We start from the raw sequence: 14,152 nt of genomic DNA on the forward strand, positions 1-14,152 counted from the left end.
TGAGGTGAGCAGGAGCGTTCCCTCCAGCCGCCTCGGCTCGGGGCCCGGCTGGTCGGCTGGCCGGCCGGCACTTTTCCGGCCTCCGGCCAGTCGCCTGACCGCAGTCGCGCCCCACCTGCTGCTCTCGGCCAGCAGCCCCTCGCCCCGGCCCCTGACCTGGGGCCCCGCTCCCGAGGCGGCGGCCCCGCCCGCGCAGTCCCCGGAAGCGCGCCCCGCCGCCTCCAGTCCCCCTTCCCCCGCCCGGCCGGGCCTGGTGGAGCCCTAGCCGCCCGCCCTCCCCGTCGCTTCCTCTCTGGGCTGCGCCGGGCTGGGCGGGGGCTCCCGGCCGGCCCGCGACCGCGCTGGGTAGCCTGCCACTGCGAAGCGCGTGTGGCTGTCGGGAGTTGAAATAGGCAAGAAACTCTTTTACAACTCCATTTTGCCTTTTACATTGAACGTGGATCATTAATCACGGTTTTATACCGGGTGAAGACAGTGAGGCTTTGGGTAGATTTTCTGTTTTCAATGTCGTATTATTGGAGATTGTGTAAGTAAAAGATTGTTTTGAAATCTTAGCGGTTATGACTGTATGGGGGAAGGTATTTTCCAGTCGAAAAAACACTTAAGGATAATTTGGCGAGGTTGCAGCAAAATAGATGCATTTCTACTTAAAGTTACGGCTTCAATTAAGAATCACTGATGGGGGAGTCTCCTTTCAGGTCAGTTTTATAAGATTGCGTTTTTTGCTCCCAAGTTGATTTTTTAAAAAAAGTTAACATTTAGTTGCTTTTAGTGGAAAATTTGACACCTTTTTTTTTTTTTTTTGGTCCCAGAATTGGTTCTACTTGTATTTTCTAATAGTCCCCACTAAATTTTGACCTGTTGGTTATTTATGTGGTTCTGTCTTCTGACATTCTTTTTAAAAGTGTTTATTGCATATTATATATGCATATAATATGATACATTCCTCATTCAAATTTGGAAGGGAGAAAACTCATATTTTAGGATGCTGAATGTGGTGAGAATTTTTAGCCACTTAGTGTCACATGTCCAAACGTGCATGCACCATGTGGGATTTTTTTTTCACCTTTTATATGGCTAGTTTGAGTATTTGACTCAAGTATTATTAAACTAAAAATACAAGGCTAGGTCTTAAAATTGAAGACTGAGAAGGTTTTTGGAAGATTTCTCTGGACCAGTGACGTTTTTAGGGACATAAAATATATGGAGCTTGTTTTTTTCCTATTTTATTTTCTACTTTGGTGTTCAAAATTAAACTCAAGGCTTGGGGCATAGTGAACAGGTGCTGCTGTATCAGTGAGCTTCATTCCAGCTCCACAACTAACTTTGGATCAAAGGCCAGTACTCAGCGTACATAGCCTCTACTCAAAAATCCACTGGAACTCTACTGATTTTTTTTTCCGCAGATATGGTATTTTAGAGTGGGAAAAAAAACCTTTAGGGTTTACAAACCAATTTCATTTGTAGGTGTGGGAACTGAACCTAGAGAACTTTTTCTTTCTTCCTCTGTCTTTCTTTTGAAAGGCTTATTATTACAGTGGGTGTGATAATAACAGAAAAACCACTGGCCTAAGACTTAAAAAAAAAAAAAAATGGACACTGGGTCTGACTTGAGACCTGGAACTTAATTTGTAGATAAAGCTAGCCTCTAATTTTCACAATGCTCCTAGTTCAGCCTCCTGAACAGTGCTGGGATCACTGGGTGTGTGCTACCATTCCTGCTGAGACTTAAAGTGCTTGAAGGTCATAGATCTAGTTAGACTAGAACTATTTTTTTTTCTATTATTCTTCATGTACTGTCAGTTAAAATCAGGGGTTCCAGATTACTTTCGGTTCTTTACCATGCAGATTGTGCATATTTGGGGAGGATCTGATCAATCCATTTACCAAACAAATTTTATGTTTTTGTAAATAGTTCCTTTTTGGCTAGGCCTTGTCTTTGAGTGTGTTAGTTTTCTTAAGGACCCAGGTTTTGGGAGTTTACTCTTAGGAAAGACAACATAATGAGGTCTAGCTCGAACGTTTTCCGGCCACTTTAGGCCCTTTGACTCAGTTTTCAGTGGACTTGCTGAGAATCTGCATGCATCGAGTAAAGCATGGTCTGTACACGTGTGTGAGAGTGGCTTTGTTGGAGTGGTTTCACAGTCCTTATACTTTCTCTGTTCCCTATTAACTCCTTTTAAAAGTCCATCTTGTTCTATTGGGGGTGTAAGTTATTAGAAGAGTAAAAACAGATCTTCAAGTGCTTCTTAGTCTATGGGGTAGAGTCCCAAAGTAGTAAGAAGAGGATGGTAAGAAAAGCCAAACTAATCTTTTGACTCCTTAAAGAGCCAAAAGATCAACTAACTTCATTGAAAGACTAATTTAAGATCAGTGGGTTTTTATAGACAGTGCACTTAGTTCTACTGTATTATAACTACTAACAGTGATGACAAATTGTGCATAAATGTTGAATCTAAAAATCAGAAGTAGGTGAGGTGGCAAATCTGTAATAAAACACTCCAGGAGGTTGGAGGATTGCAGATTTGAGGCCAGCCTAGGCTATATAACAAAATCCTGTCTCAAAAAGAGTTTCTAAGACTGTCCTTTCCTCTTGATGCTCCTATCCAGTGGAACTCAACTGTTACACTGAAGCATTAATAATTAACTGTTACTTATCTGTCTTGTGGTTCTGGGAACTAAACCTAACTTTGATTCATAGCTATATTATTAGCCTCTCTGTATCTTAACTGATTGATTACTTTTTAGCCTGAGGCTTTAACCCAGAGAATTATATGTGCTTGGCAAGGGCTGTGCTACTGAAGTATGTCCTGAACCCTGATTTTACTTTTGAGACAGTCTTATTACATTGACAGGGTATGATCATGAACTCATCTGCAGCCTAGCCTGGTATTGAACTTTCAACCTTCCTCGGTCTCCCCAATAACTGGGTTTACAGGCCTATGATATCAGGCCCAACTGTAACTGAATTCTATTTATTTATTTATCTATCTATTTAATTTTGAGACAGTTGCACTCTAGGTGAGGAGAGTACCTTGGAAATTTACATCGTGGCCCAGATTGGTCTTGAGCTTGTAGCAGTTCTCCCTTAGTTTAGTTAGCCCTCCTGAGTGCTGGGGTTGCAGGTTTGAGCCACCATGCCAAGCTTATAATATTTAAGTATGCATCTTACTGTTAGTGTTTTGGTGATATTAGATATTTGTGACAATAAATTTTGAAAGTAATTTGAAGTTAATTATTGTAAAATCCTTATTTCAGGTGACTTGTTTGATCTGAGACAAGCTCTGTCTGGCTTGGAGCTTTGTAGTCCAGGCTGACCTCACAGTTGAGGTGGTCCTGCTTTAGTGCAGGAAGTACAGGTGTGAACTACCATCCTAGACTAATTTTTAACTTATGGTGTTGTAGTATTTTAAGTGAAGGTTTGTATATTCATAACTATGCAGACCATGTGACTAAAAACAAGCTAGGCAATAAAGCTGCTTATTCTGGATGTTGGTTTCCATTTATTGGTGTTTGTGTCAAATGAATCTGGATGTACTTAAAATTTCTCTTTTGACTGTGCCTTTTTGTCACTAAGTGATGGAGGTATGAAATACAGGACTGAACTTGATTCAGAGGGGAGAGAGTTGGTATCTTTTGAGGAAGGTGTTTTGTTTGTGTTTGTTTTCTAATAGAGCTAGGTTGAGTTTAGACTCACCCCAGTTCTTTGCTCCCTCCTCCCCAGTGTGACGCTACTAGTGTCTGACATCAACCCCCCACCAGGGGGTTAGGTAGAGGAGATATACTCAGGGTTATTTATCATAGAATCCTAGAACCCAAATCCAGAAAAGAGGAAAACGAGCAGCTAATGAAAGAGTGGGAGGAGCCGGGCGTTGGTGGCGCACGCCTTTAATCCCAGCACTTGGGAGGCAGAGGCAGGCGGATTTCCTGGTCTACAGAGTGAGTTCCAGGACAGCCAGGGCTATACAGAGAAACCCTGTCTCGAAAAACCAAAAAAAAAAAAAAAAAAAAAAAAAGAAAGAGTGGGAGGTAAAATGGGTTTAGAGAGATGGGCAGAGGCCAGATTGTGTAGTGTGTTTAGGATGTGAGAAATTCTTTGGGCATGTTCTTTTTGTGTGTTTTTTGTTTTGTTTGCCTGTTTTTTCTATTCTTTTGGGGGGTTTTATTTAATTTTGAGACAAAATTTCTCCACGTAGCCCTGTCTATCTGGAAACTTGTTCTGTAGACCAGGCTGGCTTCTAACGCACAGAGATCCACTTGCCTCTGCCTCCCAAGTACTGAGAAGTGTGGCACCATGCCTGTCAGGTTTGTTCTTTTTATTTGGAGCCCTCACACTGTAGCTTATGCTGGGCTAGGGCTTACTGGGTAAGTAGGACTCCTGACAGTCCTTGCTTACCTTCTGAAAGTTAGGATTATAGACATGAGCCACCAATCCTTGCCTGGCTTTCGTTCTGAGGTAGGATGCTTACCTCATAGGCTTTGTATTTGTTGTCTTGTTTTGAAGTTGGGGAGTAATATGATCTGAAAAAATTTTTTGGCCAGGCAGTGGTGGCGCACTTGGGAGGCAGAGACAGGCGGATTTCTGAGTCTGAGGCCAGCCTGGTCTACAGAGTGAGTTCCAGGACAGCCAGGGCTACACAGAGAGACCCTTGTCTCAGAAAGCCAAAAAAAAAAAAAAAATTTGAGAGACAGGGTCTTATGGAACTTGTGCTGACCTAAAACTAGCTATATAGCCAAGAATGACTTGAGCTTCTTGATCCTGCTGCCTCTACTTCCCTGGTTCAGGCATTACAGGTGTGAGTGTAACAATTCTTGGCTTTTTATGAGGCTGGCTTAAAATCATCTGATCCTCCTGCCTCTTATCTCCTGAGTCTTCTGAGAGGCTTGGGGTTACACTTAGTAGAGTTACAACCCCTTTTTGTTGTTGTGGGGTTGTTTGTTTGTTTATTAAATATATAGAGGAACTTGGGAAGTCTGGAGTGATGATAGCTCAGACTCTTGTTAAAGCAGAGGACCCAGGTTTGATTCCCAGCACTCACACATGGTGCCTCCCCATCATCTGGAACTCCAGTTCTAGGATATCTGACACCTTTGGCTTCCTTGGGCACCAAGCATGCAAGTGGTACACAGATATACATGTAGGCAAAATACCTATACACATTAAAACAACAACAAAACTCTCACTAGCCTGACTGGTTTTACTGCATGCCTGTGAGTCCAGATTTCAGAATGACAGAGGCAGGAGGATTGTTCCAAGTTTGAGGCCAACTTCAGCTAGATATAAAAAAAAAAAAACCAAAGCCAGCAGAAAAAAAAAACCAACAAGTGATCCAGACCTGTTGTACATCTATAATTCTAGCTCTTGGGAAATGATGGCACAAGGATCAGGATTTCAAGTTCAAGGCCACAACTGAGCCATATCTTTTGTCCCCAAGCCTTTGTGAGCATGTGTACAAGTTCATGATGTGCATGTGTGTGGGCATCCTTGTGGAGTCCAGGCCGACATTGTGTGTCTTTCTTCATTGCTTTCCACCTTATTTTTTGAAACACTAGACATGCAGCTCATGATTGAGCTTGACAGGCCAGCCAGGAAGTTTCAGGGATCCTCCAGAGTCACTCTTTCCAGTGCTGAGGTTACAGATGTACTGATTCCACCGTGCCCAAGTTTTACAAGTATGGTGCAGATCCAAACTCAAGTCCTCAAGCTTACAAGGCAAGTTCTTTACCAAATGAGCTATCACCAATCTAAGTTTAGTTTAGTTTTCTTCTGTTTTTAAGCCATCAATTTACAAACAGCTGCTTTTCTGATTTTAATTTCCCTGTTAAGCCTATATTAAAAAGAAAATAATAGGGCCTGTCTGGCCTGTCGTAGGGTTTCTGTTGCTGTGATGGAACAAAGGAACTAAAAGCAACTTGGAGAAAAGAGTTTATTTGGCTTGAACATCACAGTCCATTGAGGGAAACCAGGGCAGGAACCTAGAGGTAGGAGCCGATGCAGAGGCCATGGAGGAGTGCTGTTTACTGGCTTGCTGGGTCTGCTTTCTTATAGAACCGAGGACCACCAGCCCAGGGCTGGACTATACCTTTCCTCATCGATTAAGAAAATGCCCAAGCGTGCCTGTAGCTGAGTCTTCTGGAAGCATTTTCTCAAGTGAGGCTTCCTGCTCTTTGATGACTCTAGATTGTGTCAAGTTGACATAAAACTAGCCAGCACAGGGTGCTTGTAAAGCACTTGCTCATTATGTATGAGGCTTTGAATTGGATGGACTTCATCACCTCGGTATTAGTAAATAAAACTTAAAAAAGAAAAAAAGGAAGTGTTATTTGATTAAGACAGTCATTAAAATGTTAAGTAGTCTAGGAAGTAAGATAAAACAATTACTGTAAAAGTCTTCTAACATTAGGTGATTAAAGAGGCTCTGGTTAAGAGCACTTACTGTTCTTGCAGTGGGAACCTGGGTTCAGTTCCCAGCACCTACATGGTGGTTTACAAATATCCATAACTCCAGTTCCAGGAGATCTGGTGCTCTCTTTTGACCTCCAAGGCCACCAGACACACATGTAATGCCCATATATAATTTCAGGAAAAATACTAATACACATAAAGGGAAAAAAAGATTTGTATAGGGCTGGAGAGATGGCTCAGTGGTTAAGAGCACTGACTACTACTCTTCCAGAGGTCCTGAATTCAATTCCCACCAACCACATGGTGGTTCACAACTATCTGCCATGGGGTCTGATGCCCTCTTCTGGTGTGTCTGAAGAAAGAATGGTGAATACATAAAACACAGATCTTTTAAAAATAAGATTTGTATAACAGCCAACAAGATGGCTCAGTAAGGTAAAGATGTTATACCACCAAGCCTGACCACTGGAGTTCTGTCCCTAGGACCCACATGTTGGAATTTAAGGGAATCACTTTCTAAATTCTGACCAAGTACACTGTAGCATTTGCTATTGCACATGTGCATGTGTATATGTGTGTACATACACAAATGAATAAATGAGGCAAAAAGAAAAATATATGTTGTAATAAAAATTTGGAGTTGAATATGGTGGTTTTCTCTTTTAATTCCAATGCTTGAAAAGCAAAGGAATCCGAGTTCAAGGCTTTTCTTGTATATGTAGTGAGTTTCTAGGCCAACCAGGGCTATGAGACTATTTCCAAAAAGAAAAGAAAAGCATAGCTTACAGGCTGGTTGAGAAAAGCAAAGCATAGCTTACAGGCTAGTTGAGATATCTCAGCAAGTAAAGGTACTATGTGGGTCTGACAATCTGTGTTTGATTCCTGAAATCCATGTGATAAAGAAAGCAATAGACTCTCCCAAATTGTCCTCTGACAACTCTCACCACACAAAATAATAAAATGAATAAATGTAAAGTTTGTTTGTTTGTTTGTTTGTTTTCTTTTTTTCTATTTTTTGGTTTTTCAAGACAGGGTTTCTCTGTGTAGCCCTGGCTGTCCTGCAACTCACTCTGTAGACCAGGCTGGCCTCGAACTCAGAAATCCACCTGCCTCTGCCTCCCAAGTGCTGGGATTAAAGGCGTGCGCCACCACCGCCCGGCCCGGCATGAAGTTTTTTTCTTAATTGGCGAAATTTTATAGAGTCCATCTGTTTTATTTTTAGAGGACAGCATTTATTATATTTGAAAAGTAAGGTTGACTGTGTACATTTTTATTATGTGAAGAAGGCCATAGCAACATCAGAGGACATGTTAATGCAGAAGGAAGAAATTTTGTGGGGTCACACTCCTAGACAGAGCTACAGGCAAATAATGGCTGTTCAGAGAAGAATTCTTAGTCTCACCATTATTGGTTGCCCATTGCAGAGTAGCTGTATAGGTTTGTGCAGTGGAGGGGAGGAATGATGTGTATCTGTTGTTGTTGTTTTGAGACAGGTTCTCTATGTAGCTCTGGCTGACCTGGAATTCATAATGCAGACCAAGCTAGCCGGGAACTCAAAAGAGATCTACCTCCTTCTGCCTGCTGAGTCTGAGATTATACATGTATGCCAATGTGCCAAGCCTTTACTTTAAAAAAAAGTATATGTTTATATACACATATATTATAGCCATATATATGCAGGCACAAATAAATAAATATTTTTTGTGGGAGGTTTCAAGACAGGGTTTCTCTGTAGCCCTGGGGTCCAGGAATTCATTCTTTAGACCAGGCTGGCCTCAAATTCATAGAACTCCTCCCACTTCTGGTATTAAAGACATGTACCAGCATGCCCAGCTAAAAGGTTGTTTTTGTTTTTGTTTTTGTTTTTTGGAGACAGGGTTTCTCTGTGTAGCCCTGGCTGTCCTGAAACTCACTCTGTAGACCAAGCTGGCCTCGAACTCAGGAATCTGCCTGCCTCTGCCTCCCAAGTGCTGGAATTAAAGGCATGCGCCACCACTGCCTGGCTTAAGAAGTTATTTTTTTTACAGAATAAGGTCATGGGTGGTTTAAATGATAATTTTTTCTGATGTTAATAATAGCTTTTACCTTGATGCCACTAAGTTGAGCAGAAGCTCCATTTGGCTTCATCTCACCACCACAGCTAAGGAAAAGTGTGACTCCTAGAGGTGTAATGACCTTAATACTGCTTTGCAAGAGGCACTTAAGACTACTCTCATGTGGAATTCATGAAGTTAGTTACCAAGGCAATCTTTGTGCTTGCATCTACTTGTGAAGAGTCTGTGTGATGAGTGTGTGTGGTGGAAGTGGTTTGGTGTTGAGCACCAAATCAACTCTGGGTTGATAACAACAATGACAAAATCCCAAATTGATGGAATAGGTAGATTTCTGCAGAATTGACACATGTGGTGTGTTAGGGGTAGGTTGGGGAGGGGGTTGAACACAACCCATAAAACATAAGTTCTCAACCTATGGGTCATGCATGGCCTCTTTGGCAAACTTGTCTCCAAAAATATTTACATTAGGATTCATGACAGTAGCAAGAATGCAGTTATGAAGTAGCCGTGAAATTAATTTAATGCTTGGGGTCACCACAGCATGAAGAACTTTATTCAAGGATTGAAGCTTTAGGAAAATTGAGAACCAGTGCCCTAAAGTGTTGAAAGATAGGTTGTAGTGTAGTGGTTAAGGATTATGGCAAAGAATCTCAGGTTAAGGATGTAATTGAAGATTATTTCAAATGCAATTAAATAATGCTATATGTTTTCCTGTCTGGATTGACATGTACATTCTGTTTTTATCCTAATAAAATGAACTCATATTTCTTATTTTTTGTAGCCTTGCATCTGAAAAGTTTCAGGTACTTTGTACAACTGTGTCCCAGAAGCTGTGTGTTTTCAGCAACTTCATAAGGTATGTAAATAATATTTCTTCCTGTATTCCTTTTCCTCATATTGAGTGATTATTAATACAAAATCTGTGGAAATAAGTGATTCTCTTGTTCTATAATTTTGAAGGCCTTTGAATTTTTCCTGTTGTTTTGTGTGTTGTGCATGTATGTACACATGCTTGTGGAGATTAAAGCTGTACTAGTCAGTTCTCTCCTTCTATCGCTTGGGTACCAGGGATTGGATTAAGGCCATCAGGCTTGGCAGCAAGAATTTTTATCTGATGAGCATCTTGGCAGCCTCTTTTTCTTTACATTTGTTGATGTGTATTTTGGGTAGAAATGTGGTAGTCAGAGGACAACATGGAAGAGTTGGTCCTCCTTCCATCATGTGGGTTCTAGGATCTAAATACGTTGGTTACCCTCGATAGCAGTCATCTTAACCCACAGTTAGTTCGCTGGCCCCCTCCCTTTCTTGCCTTGTTTGCCCCCCCTTTTTTTAAAAAAAAAAAAAATTAGGATCTTGTGTAGGTTAGACTGATCCTGAACTCATGATCTTTCTGCTTTGACTACCTAGCAGTGAACGTATCACGTATCTTGTTGCTGATTTTGGTTAACTTTGAATTCTTTGTTATGGTAAAAGGAATGTAAGGTGGTTTGTGGGTTTGTCCTTACTTATTTTATAAAATGGTTACTAAAAATATATATATAAAATGGTTACTAAAGAACTATGGTATGCCAGGAAGAAATGCTGAATCATCTGAAGAAAGCAGAGGCTGTCCCATTCATGAATTCTCATTCCTTTGTTTTTTCTCTTTCCTTTTTTTTTTTTTTTTTTTTTTCTTGGACAAGGTCTCACTTAGTAGCCCTAGCTGACTTAGAACGTACCATGTAGATCTCAGGCTAGCTTTAATTTACAGAGGCCAATTTGCCTCTGTTGTACCTCTACATTTGGCCCCGCCTTACTGGAGCTTTCCATTTGACTTCACTGGCTGCCCAGCAAACACCTGGGATCCTCCTGGAACCCTTCAGCTGATTACAGGCACATGCTGTCATGTCTTCATTCCTTTTTCATCTGGGTGTTGAAACTTCAAGCTCTGGTTCTCTTACCAACTGAACTGTCTTAGAGCCCCTAAAAATAGGACTTTTTTTGTTTTGTTTTGTTTTTTTGAGACAGGGTTTCACTGTGTAGCCTTGGCTGTTACGGAACTTACTTTGTAGACCAGGCTGGGCTCAACCTCAGAACTGTCTGCCTCTGCTTACTGAGTGCTGGGATTAAAGGTGTGTGTCATCACTGCATGGCAATTGTGTTTTATTTTTCTGATTTTTTTTTTTTTTTTTTTTTTTTTTTAAGAAACGGTCTCTCTATGTAACTCTGGCTATCCAGGAACTCAGAGGAAAACTTGTGGGAGTTACTTTCTTCCTCCTACCATGGGGGTTCTCCTGATCAAACTCCTGGCCTGGTGGCTGGCCCTACTGAACAGCTCACTAATGTTGTCTTTACTTTTTCATTCTGACTTCTGCAAGATTTCTTGTCTCCCACTTGTGTCTTAAGACTGGATTCCACATAGTAACTCAGGCTGGCCCAGGACCACTGTGTAGTTTATTCAGAATAGCCTTGAATTGGCAGCAATCCTCCTGCCTTCCCCTCTTAAGTGCCACTATTACAGGCGTGAGCTACCACATCTGACTTGTCTCCTCCTTTTTTTGGTCACTGGCTACCTTTTTTTATTCAAACATGTTTGTCAATCCCCCTCTTCCTTTTCTTCCCTTCCTTCTCCTTTCATTTATTTTTGGGGTATCCTCGAAAATATGTATATTGATGTTTTGCCTGCGTGTATGTGCATGTCATGGCAGTCTGGATGCCAGAAGAGGGCATCAAATAACCCAAAACTGAAGTTAGTTGTAAGCTGCTATGTGGGTGTGCTAGGAATCAAATCTGGGTCCCCTTGAAGAGCAACCACTGCTCTTAACAACTGAGCCATTTTTCCAACCCCGTACCTTAAGTAAGTAAGTACCTTACTGTGTAACCCAGGCTGACCTCAAACTCTGAATCTTTATCAGCTTCCTCATTATAGAATTACAGGAGTGTCCCTGGGTCCCTTGTGTAGGCCATGGGGCTGGGGAGATAGCTTGCTCAGTAAAGTGCTTGTTGCACAAGAAGACCTTACCTCAGCTTCTAGTATCCACGTAAAAAGATGAAAATGGTTGCTTACATTTGTAATCCCAGCGCTGGAGAGGCAGATACAGGCAGTTGTTCACTGGGCCTCTGACCAGTCAACTTTTCCAAATGGGTATACTCTAGGACTCAGGAAGAGATCGTATTTTATTTTATTTAATTTTTTTTTATTTTTATTTTTTTCTTTAACATTGCAAAGGATTTATTTGTACAGTCTTTATAGGACAGTCTGGGGCTATGTCACTGAGTAAAAACTTGTCATCTGAGGCCTGTTACTAAAATGTAAATAAATACAAATCAGACTTACTGGTGACAAACCTTTTGGTCCTATCTTGTTTACAACAGTTTCTATAGCACTTCAGCCTTCAGTGGTACTGTACCACTCTGGAAAAGATACCTTCAGGCTCCTTTCCATCCCCCAAAGCTGCAGCAAATCCTTCCTGCTGCCTCCTCTTAGCCAAAGCAGCCAAAGATTTAAATGTCTGGTTCATAGATGGCCAGGTCCACAAGTACTTTCCTGTTGAGCTTCACCTGGCACTTAATTAAGTTGACAATAAATGCTGGGTGTTGTAAGCCATGTTCCTGGGAGGCAGCTGTAATTCGATTAATCCAGAGGGTCCTCAGGTTCCGTTTCTTAAGTCTGCGGGACTTCGTACACTTAACGAAGGCTCTGGTCACTGCCCTGACTGCCAGCCGGTAGCAGCGATTCTTCCTTCCCCTAAAATGCCGAGCATGTTTCAGCACCTCCTGAACCTGCCAATAGCCGTCAGTGAGGCCGTTCCGCAGTTCCGCAGCCAGAACCGCATCGTAAGGAAGACCATGATGGATTCCCGAATCCCGACGGGCTGCCATAAGTTCTTCCGAGATCGAATTTTAAAAACCAAGTTGTAAGACTCCTGAGGAATGACAATTGAGATTCTCTTCTGTCCTCCATGTGTACTTTCATACATGAAAAAATACATATAAAAAGATTTTTTTTTTTTTGAATCAGGGACTCACCTTGTAGACTAGACTAGCCTCAAACTCTCAAGATATCTACCTACCTCTGTCTTCCAGGTGCAGGGATTAAAGGATTGCACAACTACACTCAGCAAAATGAACATTTCTTCTTTTTTTTTTGGGGGGGGGGGTTTCTCTGTGTAGCCCTGGCGGTCCTGCAACTCACTCTGTAGACCAGGCTGGCCTCGAACTCAGAAATCCACCTGCCTCTGCCTCCCAAGTGCTGGGATTAAAGGCGTGCGCCACCACTGCCCAGCATAAAATAAACATTTCTTTACATAATTTATTTTTGCATATTTCACTGACCCATAAATAAAAATTTTAAAAATCTGTTGTATCACAGTTGGCTATATAAGGATTGTTTGCTTCTAAAACTCTTCAGTGGGTAAGAGTGCTTGCTGTGCCATGAAAAAAAATCTAGGCATGACTGTGCCAGCCTGTAACCCTAGCAAGGAGTTGAGGGAGCAGAGGCTGAGGTCGATCATAGGAGCGCTTTGGCCAGCCAACCTAGCCAAAACTGAGCTTTTGGCTGAATCAAAAAGACTTAAGGGATTAAGGCAGAGAGTAGTGGAGGAAGGCATCCTTTGGGCTCATCCACCTGCGCACTCAAATACATGCATTGCACACAGACACACATAGATTTGCTTGATTTATTTGAGCACTACCTGTTTATGTACTTGTCCAATAATGGCGACTATGGCAGGTGGGTTTTGTTGTTGTTGTTGTTGTTGTTGTTGTTGTTGTTGTTGTTTTTCAAGACAAGGTTTCTTTGTGTGTGTAGCCTTGGCTGTGTAGAATGAGCTCTGTAGACCATGCTGGCCAGGAAGTCACAAAGATCTGCCTCCAAAGTGCTGGGATTAAAGGCACATGCCACCATCAACTGGCAACAGATAATGCTAATTAATGATGTTAATGGATCTTAGAAAGAAGGGACCTTAGAGGCACATGAGTATGAGAATGAGAGAAGTGTGAGGTGCTACAAGAAAGCACTAAATGGCCTGATCTAAGTTGGGAGCTGAGGGATGCTCATGAAATACAGATGGAACCCTAAGCCACATCTTAGCTTTAAAAAAATGGATATTTTATTGTTTTGGCAAAGAATAGTTACCAGCTCTGGGTTTTAGAATTCCAGAAATTAATATCCAGAATTTTTGGTTATTTTCTTATCTGTTAGTATAGTACTTTACCCAGAATTCAACCAAGGTGGCTTTTTGTTCTGCTTACATTAGAGACACACAGGCAAAGCACTGCTACACAGAAAACAAAAATTCTTTAAGATTCAACATTGGAGGTTAGAGAGATGGCTTGACTGCTAAGAGCACTTGGTGTTTTTCTAGAGCAGTAGTTTTCAACCCTCCTGATGCAGTGACCCTTTACAGTTCCTCATGTTGTAGTAACCCCAAACATAAAATTATTTTCATTGCTATTTCGTAACTGTAATTTTGCTATTGTTATGATTGTAATGTAAATATCTGATATGCAGGATATTTGATCCCAGTGGGTATGTAATGTTATGTCCTCTATATCCAGTGAAACTCCTCTCACCCCCACAGTGGGTCATGACCCACAGGTTGAGAACTGCTGTCCTAGAGGAACGAAATTCAGTTTCTAGGGCCCACTTGGGGCTCACAACCTTTTGTTAACTCCAGTTCCAGGGTTCCAGTGCCCTCTTCTGGCCTGTGTG

The 14,152-nt window shown here is 41.7% G+C and overlaps 1 pseudogene; it reads right to left on the bottom strand.

The window, feature by feature from the left end:
• Positions 1 to 11,767: 11,767 nt before the first annotated feature.
• Positions 11,768 to 12,290, bottom strand: LOC114612008 (annotated as a pseudogene).
• Positions 12,291 to 14,152: the final 1,862 nt, after the last annotated feature.

This window comes from Grammomys surdaster, unplaced genomic scaffold (genome assembly GCF_004785775.1).
Source record: "Grammomys surdaster isolate TR1022 unplaced genomic scaffold, NIH_TR_1.0 126131, whole genome shotgun sequence".
NCBI classification, from domain to species: Eukaryota; Metazoa; Chordata; class Mammalia; order Rodentia; family Muridae; genus Grammomys; species Grammomys surdaster.